The 17,529-nt window shown below is 42.2% G+C and overlaps 1 protein-coding gene across 4 annotated transcripts in view; it reads right to left on the bottom strand.

Moving 5' to 3' along the window:
* LOC310857889 (GRAM domain-containing protein 2A-like) overlaps positions 1-16,252 on the bottom strand; it is a 57,942-nt gene extending 41,690 nt beyond the window's left edge. For all 4 annotated transcript variants that reach the window (XM_083763858.1, XM_083763859.1, XM_083763860.1 and 1 more), the window contains exon 1: positions 16,116-16,252. The gene's annotated coding sequence lies outside the window, so the exon portion shown is untranslated. The remainder of the gene's footprint in view (positions 1-16,115) is intronic.
* Between the last annotated feature and the right edge of the window lie 1,277 nt (positions 16,253-17,529).

Here is a 17,529-nt window from a genome sequence, read left to right as displayed (position 1 = left end):
GAAAAACGCATCCAGTCAAGGACCTTTATTCCACTACATTTATTTGAAAACTTTAGTTAGTAGTTACTTTGATTATTATTACAAAACATATACAATACTACAGCCCTACTGTATACATTTTGGGCATTTGAAAATAGCCAATCTACAAGCTCACAATGTGTTGTGATGTGGGAGTAGAGAAGGAGGATGAGAGACAGAAACAGATAGATTGAGAGTGATGGATAAAGGAAGAGAGACGTACATTAAGAAAGAAAAAGAAAGAGAGAGAGAGGTTTAGAGTGATGGAGAGAGACGGGAGATAGACAGCAAGGCAAGGAGCAAGCAGTCTGACGGCAATATTGCACGAAAACATGTCCTGATATGGAGGGTCGGCCATTGCGTTGCGACGTAGCCTGAACCAGCCAAATAGCCAATAAATAGTAGCATGTAGATCTCAACCCATAAAATGTTTGGGGCCGCGAAACCTCGCTCAAATAGAAACTCTGTGAGTCGCTGGACGGCACGTTGTCGCTCACGCTACGTCAGGACTGTCTCATTGAAAATCATGTCATCTCGGCCAGATTCACAAAGGAAATTTACGACCAGGTCTAAATGAAGTGCGTAATGAGAGCGTATTAATCCGTCCGATCAAACTCACGTGTCATTCACCAAAGGTGGCGTAATGACTTCATTTGTGCGGATCGCCCGTGTATCTCATTTCGCGAGCGACTTCCCAAGCGATTCGCCTGGTGTCGCCTGGTTTAATTGAACATCCACGCACATTCCACGCCATACAAGGCAAGAGGAAATAACTTTCCTTGGGTGAAAAACGTCATCACAGCCCTGCAAAATGCACAGATCTCCAAGCTTACAGCGGTGAACGTGGTGCTCCGCGATGCATCGCACTACATGAACATGTTGATCAGCTGACAGGTGAGTCTCTCGCAATGTCAACGGACTTCAGATAGATCTTCAAGCTAAGCACGTCGGTACCATAGAGTTATATATAAACGAAACGGACGGAACCACGTCAAAGTTAATTTGTACAGTTCAACCTCACGACCAAATGCTATAAACTCTGCAATGATATTATAAAAGCCCTTTCTACTGATGAACCAGCAGTGGCCTTGTGGTTAGTGTCCGCCCTGAGACTGGGAGGTCGGGGTTCAATACCTGGCCGGGTCATACCAAAGACTCTAAAAATGGGACCCAGTGCCTCCCTGCTTGACACTCAGCATCAAGGGTTGGATTGGGGGTAAGTCCCTGTGACATACTAGCGTCATGTCCAGGGGGTGTACTACATACTAGCGTCATGTCCAGGGGGTGTACTACATACTAGCGTCATGTCCAGGGGGTGTACTAAATACTAGCGTCATGTCCAGGGGGTAGATTTCATCCAGCTGGCTGTTTCCTCATAAAATGGTAAGAGTGATGTGATCAATATATATTATTATAAATGAATACCACGACACAAATGGAGGCAGATAGGTGCTCATGCAGCGACATAAGGCACGTCGATAGTCTATTTAAATCATTACATGAAACTTTAATTGGCTGACTCTGTCAACATGCTGAGCGACCTAATAATTCAGCTCAAAGCAGCTCAACTACATAGCCTACAAAATAAATACAAAAACAAACCAGTGGAATTTGCATCAGCATAACATACGCTAAGCGGTTGACACATTTCTTTCTTTTTATGTATGTGTGTGTTGACAAATGCTGGGCACATAATTGATTCAGCATGAAGACTAAAGCATTCTAAATACATAATACGCATGCCTTGATCACTGGTATGGCAGCCTCCGAGCTGACTTGGAAATAAGCAGACTTTACGAGCAACGTCACGGCCCAGTTCAAATGATGAATTACACACGTAATGCGGGGATGCTCGTAATTGTCCGTACGCTCAAAATGTGAGCATAAACGGCGTTGTGAATCTGGCCCTTCGGCGAGCAAATAACCCATTCTGACCTGAGATCAGATTCATACGAGGTTTCCGCCGGACACACACTGGTCTGATGAACCCATTCTGACCTGAGATCAGATTCTAAAAATGTCAGTCGTTCTTAGATTTTTCAAAAAATAGCAGACCTACAAGCTCGTATCGCGCCACTCGGTGGCGCGATATGAGCTTGTAGATCTGCTATTTTTCAATAGCTAAAGCATAACATGATGCTGACACCAAAATAGGTGCCCGTTCAGAATGGGATAATAGGAGGGGTGGCGCGTTGTCACTCGCTCGTACTGTACGTCAGGACATAGTCACACTGAAAAACTGGTATTCTAATGAGATTTCATCGTTCGCTCGCTCACATCGCTGGCACTGTAGATGAGGTGTAAGACTCTAACACCTCATCTCTCTTAAAGAGAGAGCAAGAGATAAGCAAGAGATAAGCAAGAGATAAGCAGGGAACAGAGAGTAAAAGAGAGGCAGAAGCTGTGGGATGGGGGGAAGGAAGAGATTAGAGGCTCATACTTACTCCAGTTTTTGGTGATCGGTTATCACCGCGGTGTCGTTTTTTAAAGGGTTGGAAAACTACACCATTACGTCAGTCGCGGTGATGATCAGCTATCACCGCGGACACAGACCCATCTCTCTGTTTTTACTATCAGACAAGTCTTTTCACGCTGGAGCCATCACCCCGTTCACTGATTGGTCTAGAAGTTGGGTAAACCACAGGGAGGCGGGGTCAATCCTTAACCCATTCTGACCGCGCACCCATTTTGGTGTTGGCATCATGTTATGCTTTAGCTATTGAAAAATAGCAGATCTACAAGCTCATATCGCGCCACCGAGTGGCGCGATACGAGCTTGTAGGTCTGCTATTTTTTGAAAAATCAAAGAACGACTGACATTTTTAGAATCTGATCTCAGGTCAGAATGGGTTAATCAGACCAGTGTGTGTCCAGTGGAAAACTCGTATGAATCTGATCTCAGGTCAGAATGGGTTAAGGACATCACCGCGAGTATGATGGCCTCAACTCTTATCACCGTTTTAGGTGATAACCTATCACCAAAAACTATGTATGTATGAGCCTTAAGAGCATGCATGATGATGAGGAACCAAATAATAGAGTGTGAATATCACCCTGTCAGTCATACAACCCTGCGTAGATAAGGAACAGATGGTAGAGAGAGAGAGAGAGAGAGAGAGAGAGAGAGAGAGAGAGAGAGAGAGAGAGAGAGAGAGAGATAGAGAGAGAGAGAGAGAGGGGGGGGGTGTTAGAGAGAAGCAGCAGATACCATAAGTTCTAAATATAGAAGAGTAATCTTGGGTGCTCGCTGCTTTATTAAGGGCAGCCTCTCTGCTACCGAACAGTTAGGATGTGCAAATGTACCATGGGATGGGATGGTACAGTTCGCACATTATACTGTACTTCACTGCATTGGCTTCCGGTTATTTTTAGATTGATTTGAAAATTATTTAACTTCCTATATATAGTCACGACCAGTGTGATTCAGTGTGGTAATAAGGCGAACTTGCTGCATGCACATGGGCAGATGCAAATATACAGTCTACTACTCACTGGCAATGGACACACACACACACACACACACACACACACACACACACAGTCCACACATGATGTCATGACCGTGTGAGCAACAGATTTTACAAAACGTCAAATAATGCTGTGATCTTTGCATCTGCCCGTGTGAACGCAGCATAACAGAGGGAATCCACACAGCAACAACAAACTACTTTTCCAAATGGATCCTAAGTTGTCGCTTTGTGAAAATGAGTTGAGAAATGTTCATCTTAAGTGATTTGTGCATAATATTGCTCTAGTTGTGTCGCTTCCGGTGTAGACTCCAATTGTTTTGTTTCATTATACAACAAAATTAATAAATTGTTGTGCCCTCTGTGAATGCACAGGAATACAAAGAGCAAAAAGAGCAGTTGAAGGCTGGATATCCGAAACGTCAGTGTCAGACAGACAGTGGTCAGAATGCGGTTGGTAATATAGAAACAATGCACAGGAACAGACACCATAAACTGAAGTGAACTGTCAAAGTGCATTCCCACGTCTATGTGAAAACGCTACGCTTACACAACCTCTTCATACGAGGACACCGTAAATACATGAGGCCCCCGGTGTTTGACAACCGACTAAATTACAACATGATGACTATATCGCTGCAGGATCTAAACTCCAGACGATGGCATGTTTGCAGTCAAGTCTAGCAGTGGACAATGTTTAAACTCCATGTGTGTGCCGAGTGCCGACAGGACGACCGTACAATTACAAACTGTTCACAGATCATATTGTCGAGGTTAGGCACGTCTACAAATACAGCAGACCGACGAGCAGTATCGGCTTTGGGTTCCAGTCAGAACCTGAAGACCAATATGCCAGATCTGTGGGTCCAATCAAGACAATTCCAGTTTGGGAAATTCCAAGACCATAGATTACATAGGTTTTGACCTATAATATGAAAAGTTGGAAGTTTATGTTTGAGAACATTTATATGCAAAGAAGAAATATTTGCCTATTTGTGAAAAAGAGCCGATGTACAAGCTCACAACCTATTGCAGAATACACATACTGAGTGAACACACACACACACACACACACACACACACACACACACACACACACACACACACACACACACACACACACACACACACACACACACACACACACACACACACACACACACACACACACGCCTATATTGTCTGTTTTTTTAAGGTTTTCTATAATGACATGCTCAAAAACAGAGATGCAGGGCTTAAAGCCAAAAAGTACTTTTTGCAAATCTGCACTGATCTCATTAAATAACCCCTATGAAATCCTCAGGACTGAAATCCGTCCCCAGGACTGAGAACTTTAAGCCCTGGAGATGCCAGATTGAAAGTGTTTGGTCAGAAATCGGGCCCCATTGGCTGTTTATTTAATTGCTGATTGTATCAGACAGTCTGTCCAGTCTAGTCTATATTCGGCAATAGAGAATGTCTTATTGCTTTATCAACGCTCATTTATGACCTGGCCTTCGAGGAGCACTTTTTCTAGTTTGAGTTTCTAAATTTGACAGCCTAATTTGAAAATGATTATTATTATGATTATGATGTTGCAGAAACAGTGCCCTGACACTGAACACACACACACCAATACACGTAACAACACACACCAACAAGTTGAACACACACCAAAATCTGTCAAACCACATTGTTCCCAAAAAAGATATCTCGACAATTATACTGACTGGATCGCCATGGAATTTGCTCGTCGTTTTACATTTTGTGGATCATTATTATTAAATCCTAAAGTCAAATCTTGGTCAAACGGTTGGGTGATTTTGTTTGATTGTTTACTATCACCCTTTGAACTCTCTTCTGCTATACTTAAGTAGCCTATGCTATGATCACTCGGTTTGTAACTAGGTCAGAATAATATAACCAAGCTATTGATTGACACTTTTCATTAGGCAAAATCCCCCACCACCTGGGGTTAAAGCACACCGCGCAGAATCTGGTGGCAACTTATTACCGTTATAATAACATTAAAGGAGAATTCCATGCTAGAAGGCTTTCTTACCGTTATTTGTAGTTGTTACGTCCCCACCAAAGAGGTCCAGGTGTTATTTTGTGCAAAAGCGCATTATTGGCTATTTCCCCTACCATACGCCCTCAATTAATTAAATTGAATTGCATTGAATGGGGCATTGTGCTAATTCGCTTATTTCCATCGCTCAAAAAACATTTTTTTTTAATATATCCTCTCTTCATAATGTAAATTGTATCCCAAGAGGCAAACTTTACTACTTATTTAGATGGAAATAAGCAAATTAGCACAAACATCCAACCCCCATTGAGGGCTTATATTAGGGGAAATAGCCAATAATGCACTTTTGCACAAAATAACACCTGGACCTCTTTGGTGGGGACGTAACAACTACTAATAAAGGTAAGAAAGCCTTCTAGCATAGAATTCTAATTTAACACCGTCCGCGCCTATTATTTAATACTACGCTTAACGCCATTGCCGTAGATCAATGGTAATTGCGCTTTTATAGTGCTTTCGATCGATCAAGCCATAATGCTACTTATGTTAGCATCGGGTAGCTACCTGTTGTCATGACAAATGGGTCGCCCATCTCAGATCATCCTCGCCATAAAAATCCATTCTATCTGTTTCTTTCAATCGCCTGTATCTCCTATTCCTTGTCCCAGATGGCATTTTTGGTCAAAACAACGTTTCTTTGATGGCACAGAGTCGACGATGTGGAGCCCTCCAGTGCCCCGGTATAGATCCATCTTGTAAACAAGGCCTGTCCACGACCCGCTTCGCTTCCTAGTTTATGTTCACTTTCGGAAGTCTGGAAATGTGGCTTTTCAAAATATAAGTTATACAAGTTCATATCACCGAGTGCCGTTCTACGAGCTTATAACGTCTGATATTTTTGAAAAATCGCGTAAATGTGTTGCCAATCTTTGAATATAAATTATTTCACAGCAAACGTTTTTTAACTAAAATCTATGCTTCTGGGGGGTCCCTGGAACAACATTTTCAAATGGGGGTCGGTGGCCGAATATACATATAATTTTGGGGGTCCTTTCCTTGACAAAAGTTTGAGCACCACTGACATAGAAAACACAGGTTTTTCAGAAAACTGTTGTGATTTAGAATCGGGTCTCAAGTCATTTTCATGTGTTAAAAGAGTGCAGCAGCTCCTTCTCTTACTGTATATATTATGCAAGATCTAATATAAAAGCTTGGACGCAATCACCCACATCATGTGTTATGTAATGTGCCACTAACGTAAAATGAAACGTTGTGCCACCAGTGTATAATGTGTGTTGACAGAGAGGAGAGGAGAGAGGAGGCTTGGTGACACACTCTGTGCTGTTGGAGGGCATCCAACAACTGTTCTGATAAAGGCTTAGAGAGAGGTGTGTGTGTGTGTGTGTGTGTGTGTGTGTGTGTGTGTGTGTGTGTGTGTGTGTGTGTGTGTTTTTGAGGGGTTGGTACTGGAGACTGCAAGGAGTCTGCCACACACGAAGCCAGCCAGTCTCCCATTGGTTTGCAGGAAGCAGAAGAACAGAGCAGATTTGTGTGTGTGTGTGTGTGTGTGTGTGTGTGTGTGTGTGTGTGTGTGTGTGTGTGTGTGTGTGTGTGTGTGTGTGTGTGTACGCGTGTGCATTGGGGTTGTAAGAGAAGAAGGGAGGATTATGTCATTGGTTAAAGGACATTCCCTCTCTGTGTTGGGTCAGAGAAAACAGCAACACACACCACTGGACATCATGCCTGGCCATCACACCACGACCAGGCAGGGTTTACGTTTCAGATCAGCAAAATATATATATGAAATATAGCAAACACATCAGAATATCATGATGACGCGTCAATGTGTGTAGTGTTGAGTTGGAGGTGAACAAATTAAAATTCCACAGAAAATGTTATCTCGATAAGGGGAAGGTGACTGTACCGGATTGCCTGGTTAAACAGGGAGCGCAGTGATTTTTGTACTTTTTCTGTTTTGTATGTGTCTATGGAGTTAACAACATTACTCTAAATAGACCCCCAGATGTGGTTATAATATTCAATTATGTCTTCCCCTGTGTATTTTTGGTTTCTTCCTGAAAGCTGAAAGCCTTTGGTTCAAAAGGCCCAATCGAAATACCACCACTTTAGTGGCATCATGAAATCATCCCCTCCCCTAACCCCCCTCCCCCATTATCATACAACAACAGCTGGACGGAGAAGAGTGGTAGATGGCCTATATGCTCCACTGGGAGCGATGGGCCCAAGTAGTAGTAAGTATTGTATATCTTAAAATGTCTTAATCCATTCTGAACGGGCACCCATTTTGGTGTCAGCATCATGTTATGCTTTAGCTATCGAAAAATAGCAGATCTACAAGCTCATATCGCGCCACCGAGTGGCGCGATACGAGCTTGTAGGTCTGCTATTTTTGAAAAATCGAAGAGCGACTGACATTTTTTTGAATCTGATCTCAGGTCAGAATGGGTTCATCAGACCAGTGTGTGTCCGGCGGAAACCTCGTATGAATCTGATCTCAGGTCAGAATGTCTTAATGAAATGAATACACACAATGAAACAAGCCCTATAGGGGGGTTTTGCGCTATCCTTTTAACAATCATTGTAAACCGTGCTGCCGTACAATCTGATGAAGTATTCATTCAATCAATCAATCAATCAATCAATCAAACTTCAAAAGTCTTTTTTCACCCACCAGACAGTTACACACAAAGAAACCTTTATGTAAAAATATAAAAAATAACCCCCCTCCCACACACACGACTGTACATCAGTGTTGTTTTTGGCAGCAAATCTCTATTTTAATTTAGTCATAGCCTTTGGAATTAAACTTAATTTAGTCACCTGGAATGTTTTAGTGTTTTAGTCGACTAAATCTAAAGTTGATTTAGTCGACTAAAATGTATTTTGGCGAGCCTTGATGCCGTCGTAATGACTGATTTTACACTTGCTGAAAATAGCCAATCGCAACGTTGTGAGCTTGTAGATCTGCTATTTTCAGCATGCAACCAAGTGTAAAATGACTTATACTGGATCTCTTGTCCACTAGTCCCTCCCTAACATTTTAGTCTAGTTTTTATTTGTTGACGAAATTGTCAATACTCAACTGTATATTTAGTCTTACTTTTACACTGTAGTCATCATAGCTTAATTTTCATGTCGTTTCCATTTAGTTTTCGTCAGTGAAAAAAGGTAGTCGACGAAATCAACACAGCTGTACATCTGTAAATCAGGACAGGTTGCTTCTCTCTCCACATGGGAGGAATGAACAGAGGTGGTAAAACCCAAGCCGCAATTTGTAACTCTAGTTTTTTTTATAATGGGATGAATCTAGAGTTGCAACAAGCTCCATCCACTTCCTATTCATCATTTTTGGTTTGTGATCTGCTTGTCTTAAATTATGTTAAACTCACCAACATTGCAGCTGTAGTCCAAGCTTGAATTATCCTCTTTCAATCTGCCGAGCTTGTTTTTCATAAAAATCCACCGTAGAGATGTTATGAGCTACTTTCTGTCAAGACATCCTCTGCAAGTGATTATTTTTCTAAGTGCTGGAGTTTGGAAGCACTCGTCGTACGTCACTGAACGGCCCTGCTTTCAACCTGTTTCGAATTTGCACATAATGCAGGAGGCAGCAGCGCGACCCGTTAACAGAAACGAGTGCTTCCAAACTGCAACACTTAAAAAAAAAATCATTTGCAGAGGATGTCTTTTTTTTTTTAAGATATTTTTTTGCGGCTTACGCCTTTTATTGATTTTTGAAGGGACAGACAGTAGGCTGACAGGAAACGGGAGAGAGATGGGGGGATGACATGCAGTAAAGGCCGTGTCGGGTCCGGGAGTCGAACCCGCGGCACACTGCGACTGGATTACCAGTCCGGTGCCCAGACCGTTACACTACGGCCTGGGCCTGCAGAGGATGTCTTGACAGAAAGTAGCTCATAACATCTCTATGGTGGAGTTTTATGAAAAACAAGCTCGGCAGATTGAAAGAGGATAATTCAAGCTTGGACTGCAGCTGCAATGTTGGTGAGTTTAACGTCATTTAAGACAAGCAGATCGCAAACCAAAAATGATGAATAGGAAGTGGATGGAGCTTGTTGCAACTCTAGATTCAACCCATTGTGAAAAAAATCTAGAGTTGCAAATTGCGGCTAGTAAAACCCCAGAAGCAGGAGAGCTCTTTTCTCTCTGTTGTTATGGTAACAAGCAGTTTAAATGAGATTTTCATCGTACTTCCTGAGCTCGGAAACAGACCACCCCCTCCACACACACACACACTCTGACTCTGACACACACACACACACACACACACACACACACACACACACACACACACACACTCTGACTTTACGCACACAAGTCAGGGAGTCAACAAAGGTGGTGACGCTAAACATTCTTGTCGGCGTGCACGAATGTGCGTGCGTGCGTGCGTGCGCGCGCACACAGACACAGACACAGACACGCGCACACACACACACACACACACACACACACACACACACACACAGTAGAGCAGGTAGGCTGTTGTTTCCATGACAGGTGTACTCTGTACTGTACAGGGAACCATCTAGAATGCTGCTGATTAAATCACTGAAGACCTGAGGGATGCCAGACAGCATCACCCATCCAGTGGGAGAGACCCACGGTGCTTTCATTAATATATCGTTGCTGTCGGGGTGGAAACCTATGTCCAAAACCTCTCTTTTATCACGGTATTATACAAAAAGAACATAGTAAGGCAGCGAAAATAGCCGATACGCAAGATCGCAACCCGTTTGTGAGCTTACAAGTACTTTGGCTATTTTCACAGATTTAGCAAAATTCGTGAAAATCTGCAAAAGGAAAAACAAACCCATAATAAAAGTAGAAATATGCAATATGGAGATAAGAGATACAGCAACAATAAACATATCTGTCACATGACACATCAAGGTCAGCTCACGACCTGGTTTGACATTTAACAGGATATTGTTGTTAAGCACTTTATCCCTGGCGTGACGTTCCTGTTTTGGGCATGTAGCAAAAATATAAAAACGAATGGAAAGGTTTCCAAAATAGTAGATCTACAAGCTCACAGTCACAATGTGTCACCACGAAAGCAAAACCCACGTGTGTTTGTGTGCGTCAGTGTGTCTTTGACAAACTCTCTCTCTCTCTCTCGCATGCACGCACGCAGTTATCCTCGTAGGTTGGTCAGCCTGCCAACATCATGGGTTCCAAGCCCAGCACATGTCCTGTGTCACATAACCTGGTGTGTCACATGTCCTCCGGTCGGTCTCTGTCTCTATTTCCGTCCACAGTCACTAGTGAGGTCCAATTACACAACAAAATAATGGCTTTAAAATAATCTGGATGAAGAACTCTGATTTACAGGCGAAACCACCCACAACCTCCAAACGAGGACATCCCACCAGGCAGGGCAGGCTTTACATTCTAGCCACATAGGCCCCTTTTCCACCAAAAGATCTTAGGTTCTAGAACTGGTTCCATTCTAGATTCTTGGAACCTTGGTGCTTTCATTTTTCAGTTCCAGAACCAACTTTTAGGGTTCTGAACCAATTCATTTTCAGTGGAAACACTCTGAAAGTCTGAACTGGTTCAATATTAGGTGGGAAAAGCATAAGTGAACAGGGGCCATAGACTCATGAGTGAGCAGGTACGGTCTGATTGCCTGGCTCAAGGTCAAGGACACTGGTTTTCACCGGGTGTAGTAAATCTATTATAATTGCCATCATCATTATCCCTTGAACCGAAACCATCATTGGTATTACAAAGCAAACAAGACAGGGTCTAGTAAATAAATAAACGTACAAATTGAATAAACAATTTAGCTGAAGTACATGAGCAGCTGTTTTCAAAAATAGACATGCTAAACAGTAAACATGTTGTGCTGCTTTGCAGAGCAGTTTGCTATGCCTATTTCATCATCATTAATCATGAGCTAAGATGCTAATGTGAGCTTTAGCGTAGGGCTACAACTTAAAATGTACATTTTTCTTCAGTCTTAGAGTACCATCAGTGTGATTGTCAGTTGTTCGCTGTGATTGGTCTACTTTTCTTGTGGGGACTGTGATTGGTGTAGCGGTGGCGTCAACTGAGCTGTTCCTTTCTGACATGAAATATTTCATTAGAATACTAATGTGAGTTGTCTGTAAATTGTATTGATTAATCTCGTTTAATTTCATTTATTTATTTTAATGGGAATCAGTATGGGTTCCAAAGCTGATTGATGGATGAGTTCTGCTCTGACATGCTCAATAAACCTCACAGTTAGAAGTTCTTTCCTCCACATCATCAGCGCCCATACCCTAGGTGGGGTTGGCGAAAGGGCCTTTCTGTGTGGGGTTTGCATGTTCTCCTCGTGTACCCTCGGGTACTTATAAAGTATAGAGTGAGGACCGGGAACGACAGCACTACCCCCTGCTATTCATTTCGATAGAAGTTGCTCTGTGGTGTTTTGAAGCACCCGGAAGACTGCAGGAAATACCATTATAACTCAATGTCTCGAGCGAGCAGAAGTTGAGAGCAGACCTGGCATACGGGGGACTGTTTCATGTAATCAATTCCCAACAGATCTCCAAACCTGTTGTTTTGGGGAGTGCTGGTTTCAGTCCATGCAACCTCCTCTTGTGTGTTGGCTAGTGAGGTGCACCCTAGGAGACATTTATACTTCATTGCGCAACAGTATTGCACACAGAGAGCAGCTGATATACACGCTCACACTGTTGTGAGCGTGGTGTATGTACAGTAATAATATTAAATATATTGTGTTTGATGATGTGTTTGAGACCCCAGGAAGAGTAGCTGCTGTCATGTACAGCAAGCTAATGGGGGATTTAATAAATAAATCAAATCAACCACAGCAGGTGTTTGTGTTATTGTGCGTTTGTGCTGTATAGTTGGGCCAGTGTGCACTGTAGTTGTAGTAGTATTATTGTTGGGATTAGTTTTGTGCTGTGTTGTTGTATAGCGCTGCTGCACAATTCATCACAAATAATCACAATGATGTAATCGTGAAACTTGGCGATTATTTCAAAGCCCTTCTTTGGACGACAGCTGTTGTACCTTGCCCTCTCCGTCTCCTCATCATTACACAACACTTAAGTGTTAATAACCGCAGCAGTGGTGGAAAAGTAACTAATTACATTAAGAAATTCAAAATGTTAATACTTTTACTTCACTACATCTCAGACTCGAGCAAATATTGTACTTTTCCTCCACTACAATTATTTTAAAACTTTAGTTAAGTTACTTTTTAGATTTTGATTATTATTACAAACATACATTAACTACGGCCTATATATACATTTTCGGCCATTTGAAAATAGCCGATCTACAAGCTCACAATTTCCAAAAGGTTTTTATAAAAAAAAAATGTTCAAATGAGACATTCTGCATAATGAGCACTTTTACTTTTGGTACTTTAAGTACATTTTGATAGTTGATACCAATACTTTTGTACTTTTACTCAAGTAAATTTAGAATTACCGACTTGTAACTGAGTATTATATATATGACATAGTACTATATGGCAGTATTAATACTTTTACTCAAGTAAAACATTTGAGTACTTTTTCCACCACTGAAGCATCTCATCCATCAGGCTCACAGTCAGAGGAACAACTAGATAAAGTGCCCCTCGGGGGTCTCCACCATGGTCTCCACCAGGGCAGGTCAGGTTGTGGCCTCCTGGTGGCGCTATAATAGGCCAATGTGAAAAGGATGCCCTTTCTTCTTACGCCTTGGATGGCAATTGGATGATTTGAGGCATTTTATTCAAAAAATGTGTTTTGCTCAGCCTAGTCCGTGAAAGATTTCATGTAAATGGCATGCTGCTTTGAGGCTTTTTGTTCAAAACGGGCCAATCCTGCCAACTTTGAAAGCCAATGTTAGCCAATTAGGATGGAATATGAAATATCGGACAGATCCGGCTTGAACACATGACTATAGAGATAGTGTGTAACGATTTGCGGGATTTTTGGACAGAATCTGGAGGAGTAATGTAAAGAAATGTGTTTATCAAAAGTCGGCCTCCTGGTGGCGCTATAACAGGCCGTTCTGGAAAGTTTGGGGCAGAGGTTCATCGTCGGCATCGTTGGCAAATTTGGCATCGACCGGGTTAACGGTGCCGGAGATTAACTGTACACGCACGGACGGACGTGCGTGCCTGCCTATTTTGTTTCAGTGCCACTGCTCTGGAGACACGCACATGCACGCACAGTTCCTAACCTGCCAAACTAAACCATGCCATGTCATGCCAAGCAACAGAGAACATCTGAGGAGTTCTCCATTCAGATGTAGTGGACTGTGTAAAGTGTAAATAACACAACCATGGAGTGCTGTGCTGCTGCTACTTAAAGGGACACACCGCTCATATATTATTCTGCACAGATTGCCGTCACTCACGATCATGACGTTACTTGCCGATGAATTGTCATGCGAATAATTGCCATTCAATTGTGTTTTTTGGCATTGAACATGGGAACATGGAAACAAGCCGTAGCACTTGCCATTGCCCCGATTACCTTACAGGCGTACGCAAAGGCTCAATTCATGTAATTTAGATAGCATTTTGTGTAGACATACTGTAGCACTATATAGTATATATGCATAGTTCATTATATAGATATTCCATTGTTAGGTTCTTAGCATACATATGATTCATGATGACTTTTTCTAATGTATTACCATGTCTTTTGTTCCTGCTTACTGTAAATCTCTCTGGATTAAGAGCGTCTGCTAAATGCCTATTGTAAATTGAACATATGCACATAAAGTACATTTCTGATAGCTTTTTAGGCTTTGTAAACAAAACCTGCACACAGGGCAGATGTGACAAATACAGAAAATGACAGATATCATATATTTATTAATAATCTAAATACTTTCAAAATAGACGATCCACACGCTTATATAGCTTTATACTATTTATTTATACTAGGTCTGCTGGTATTTCTCTCTACACAGAATCTCCACAATGAAAATAGCTGCTCTAAAAGTCTAGATCAGCTATTTTTGGCTAATGCTCGCCCAGAATATGGACGCTAGGATTCAAGTTAGGATTAATGGGAGTTAATGGTCCATGTAGAGTTTAATCCAGCTCTTGCGTGATCTGTGGCCTGACTGAGGGAATCGGGATAGCACTGCTGCCTGGAACATGCACGTTTAATGGCCAAGTTGTTTATACAGCTTAGTACAGTGGCCTTTGTGGCTTTAGGAATTCAAATTAAAACCAAGCAAAGCAATACAATCGAAATATGTAACGAACAAACTATTGCAGTGCAAACCTCTCGATAGAAATGCCATTAAATGGGGGTCTAATGCATGTCAAACTGGGGGTCCTTGAAATTAAAATGGTTGAGAATCACTGCTAGAGCCGTAAAAGTCTTCTCTTATGGGGGTCCCTGGCATATCTTTTCAAATGACTATTAAGTCTGTGGACCCCCAAAAAGTGTCAATTTGGGGTCCTTCACACGAAAAAGTGTTGAGAACCACTGGTCTACATAATAGATAAGGCCCAGGGCCACTACGGTATAGTGATATATCATCTCCTGGAGAATCAGTTCCACTGAAAGATGCCTGGGACAGAATCAAAATCCAGTTGAGAGTGGTTTTGCTTTATCAGTCAGTGATTTCCTTTTTGAAACGCTAACTAAATATTAAAGGCTTGGGTCTGATAGGCTAAATCTCATCAAATGGTGGTCCGTGGCTCAAATGCTGAATACATAATGGCCCTTGATATGAAAAGGGTTGAAATCCACTGCTGTAGAAAGTTCAAACAACACAGGTAGTGTGCTTCTGTTTTGCAGTTTTACAAGGGGTTCATTTACCAGAAGCACCATGTTGTCCCTGTGGTGGGTATAAGGATTTATTCATGTTGTTTACATAACAGACTACTAGGGTAATACTAGGAACTGTACTGTGTGTGTGTGTGTGTGTGTGTGTGTGTGTGTGTGTGTGTGTGTGTTTGTGTTTGTTTTAATAAAGTAACTATCTTTATTTGTGTATCTTTCCAGGCTAAGCAGCGGTCTAAGGTTCAAGTGAGCCGTGCCAGGTTAGGGTTAATGTGCCAACTCAGCAGACAACCATCAGTGGTCAGGGACCAAGGTGTATTCTAATGCACAGCTCCCATACACGAAAATGAATGCTTAATTATGTCATAAATATTCAAAATCAAAAGTATACGTATAAATAAATAATTTCAAAATCCACCAAAAACATTCTGACAAATATGGGAGAACATAATGGCTATAATCTATACATATTTTGTAAATCCAAACTGCAGCCGCACGCATGCGCGCGACGCGCGCACACACACACACACACACACGAAAATTAACACTGTAGTTCTATTCACATTTCTGCACTGCTGGACTGTAATTTAACGTTGACGACAAACAGCCGTTGAACCATAAATAGACTAGCACCAGCAAGTAACCTATCAAAATCCTCCTCGGTAACCGACTGAACCGTTCCTCCGCGGAACGGAGGGTAAAACGGTCAAAGGCGTATTTACAAAACATTAGATAACCGACCCCATGCATCTATGCCCCATTTTTCACGGTCCCATTACCAACGACAGACGACACAAAAGCAAAACAACGTCTTCTTTTCTTTCTTACCTCTCCGCTCCTATACACAGCTTCAATCTCCCGTTAGCACCATTTATTCCAGCGAGTCAGTCACACACACAACACAGACGAAAAGTATTTCATTCTCCGTCAGGGGGAGAGCGAGAGAGAGAGCGAGGGGAGACCGGTAACGGAGGAGGAGAGAAGGAGGGGGACAGGACACTAAAGGGAGAGTGGGAGGAGTAAACAGCGGAGAAAGAGGAGATAGGAGGGGGGAGTCGGTAGCGGTCGGTCGGTGTGGTGTGAGCTGCTGTGATAGGATGAAGATATCAAATTGTATTGTGCTTTGGCAATGTAAACGTATGATTTCTCATGCCAATAAAGCCCTTTGAGTGTGTGTGTGTGTGTGTGTGTGGGGGGGGGGGGGGGGGGGGGTGGGGGTTCCATTCTGTGGCAGCGCGTGCAGCAACGTTGAAGGAGGAGCAGCAGTCTCTATTAATGTCCTAGTCATGGTGGACACATGTTCTTTTTTGCACTTCCTCCATTTACAACCATTACTACATCTACATAAAACGTTCAGATTTCAAATATAAAGTGCTTATCCTATGGCCACAGATGTTACAATTCTCCCCGGGCGGGAATAAATACCAGTATTTTCCGTATTGTTCAATAAAAAAGGTATTTGAATCCGGTCGGTGGCCATTTTCTCAGTTCTTTCGCCATAAACGTTCAAATATGCGACCCCTATCATTTGGGAGGTGTACCCTATACTCTAATGGTGTACTGCACTTCGTATACATTAAAGCTATGAGGAAAATGGCCATCGATCGGATTACAAACATTTATTTGACAATACGTAAAATACGGGTACTTATACCGACCCGAGGAGAATTGAAACATCCGTGGCCTTGGAATGAGCGCTTTATAGTTGAAATCTGAAGGTTTATCTAGATGTAAGGGCTGTAAATGGAGGGCAGGGGGGAAAAGTTTGAAGTTCCGCCAAGACGGTCGTGACTCGTGAACATCCTCCTTTGGGAGCTACACCGAAATTAGAGACCTATCGAATTATGTGACTCCAGACGAGTGGTGTTCCGGTTCTTTATTCCTTTTCACAGTTGCAGGCATAAACCACCATGTAGATCCATATACGGTAGTTCTATATCCAACGTGCCAGCAGGTGTTTTATGATTAATTGAACTGAACATGGTGGACCCTATTGCAAACAAGTGTAATGCTTTATGGTGTTGTCCACAGTTAACAGTTTTGTATCGAGTTGTGCTTGAAATGTACTGTAATTCTCCAATCCGTTAATACATACTTCAATCAAAGCATAATGTCAAACAGACAAGTTGTCTGTTTGACATTATATGCTTTGATTGATTGACCGATTGATCATGAATACTTTATTCGCGGGCGTGATTGTGTGATCCTCCTGCCACACCGACTGACCTCTAGTGGTAGGAGT

Source organism: Protomyctophum parallelum, assembly GCF_964188405.1.
Source record: "Protomyctophum parallelum genome assembly, chromosome: 4".
In the NCBI taxonomy this organism is placed as follows: Eukaryota; Metazoa; Chordata; class Actinopteri; order Myctophiformes; family Myctophidae; genus Protomyctophum; species Protomyctophum parallelum.
The sequence above is the reverse complement of the archived record's forward strand: the minus strand, read 5'-3'. Positions and strand labels throughout refer to the sequence as shown.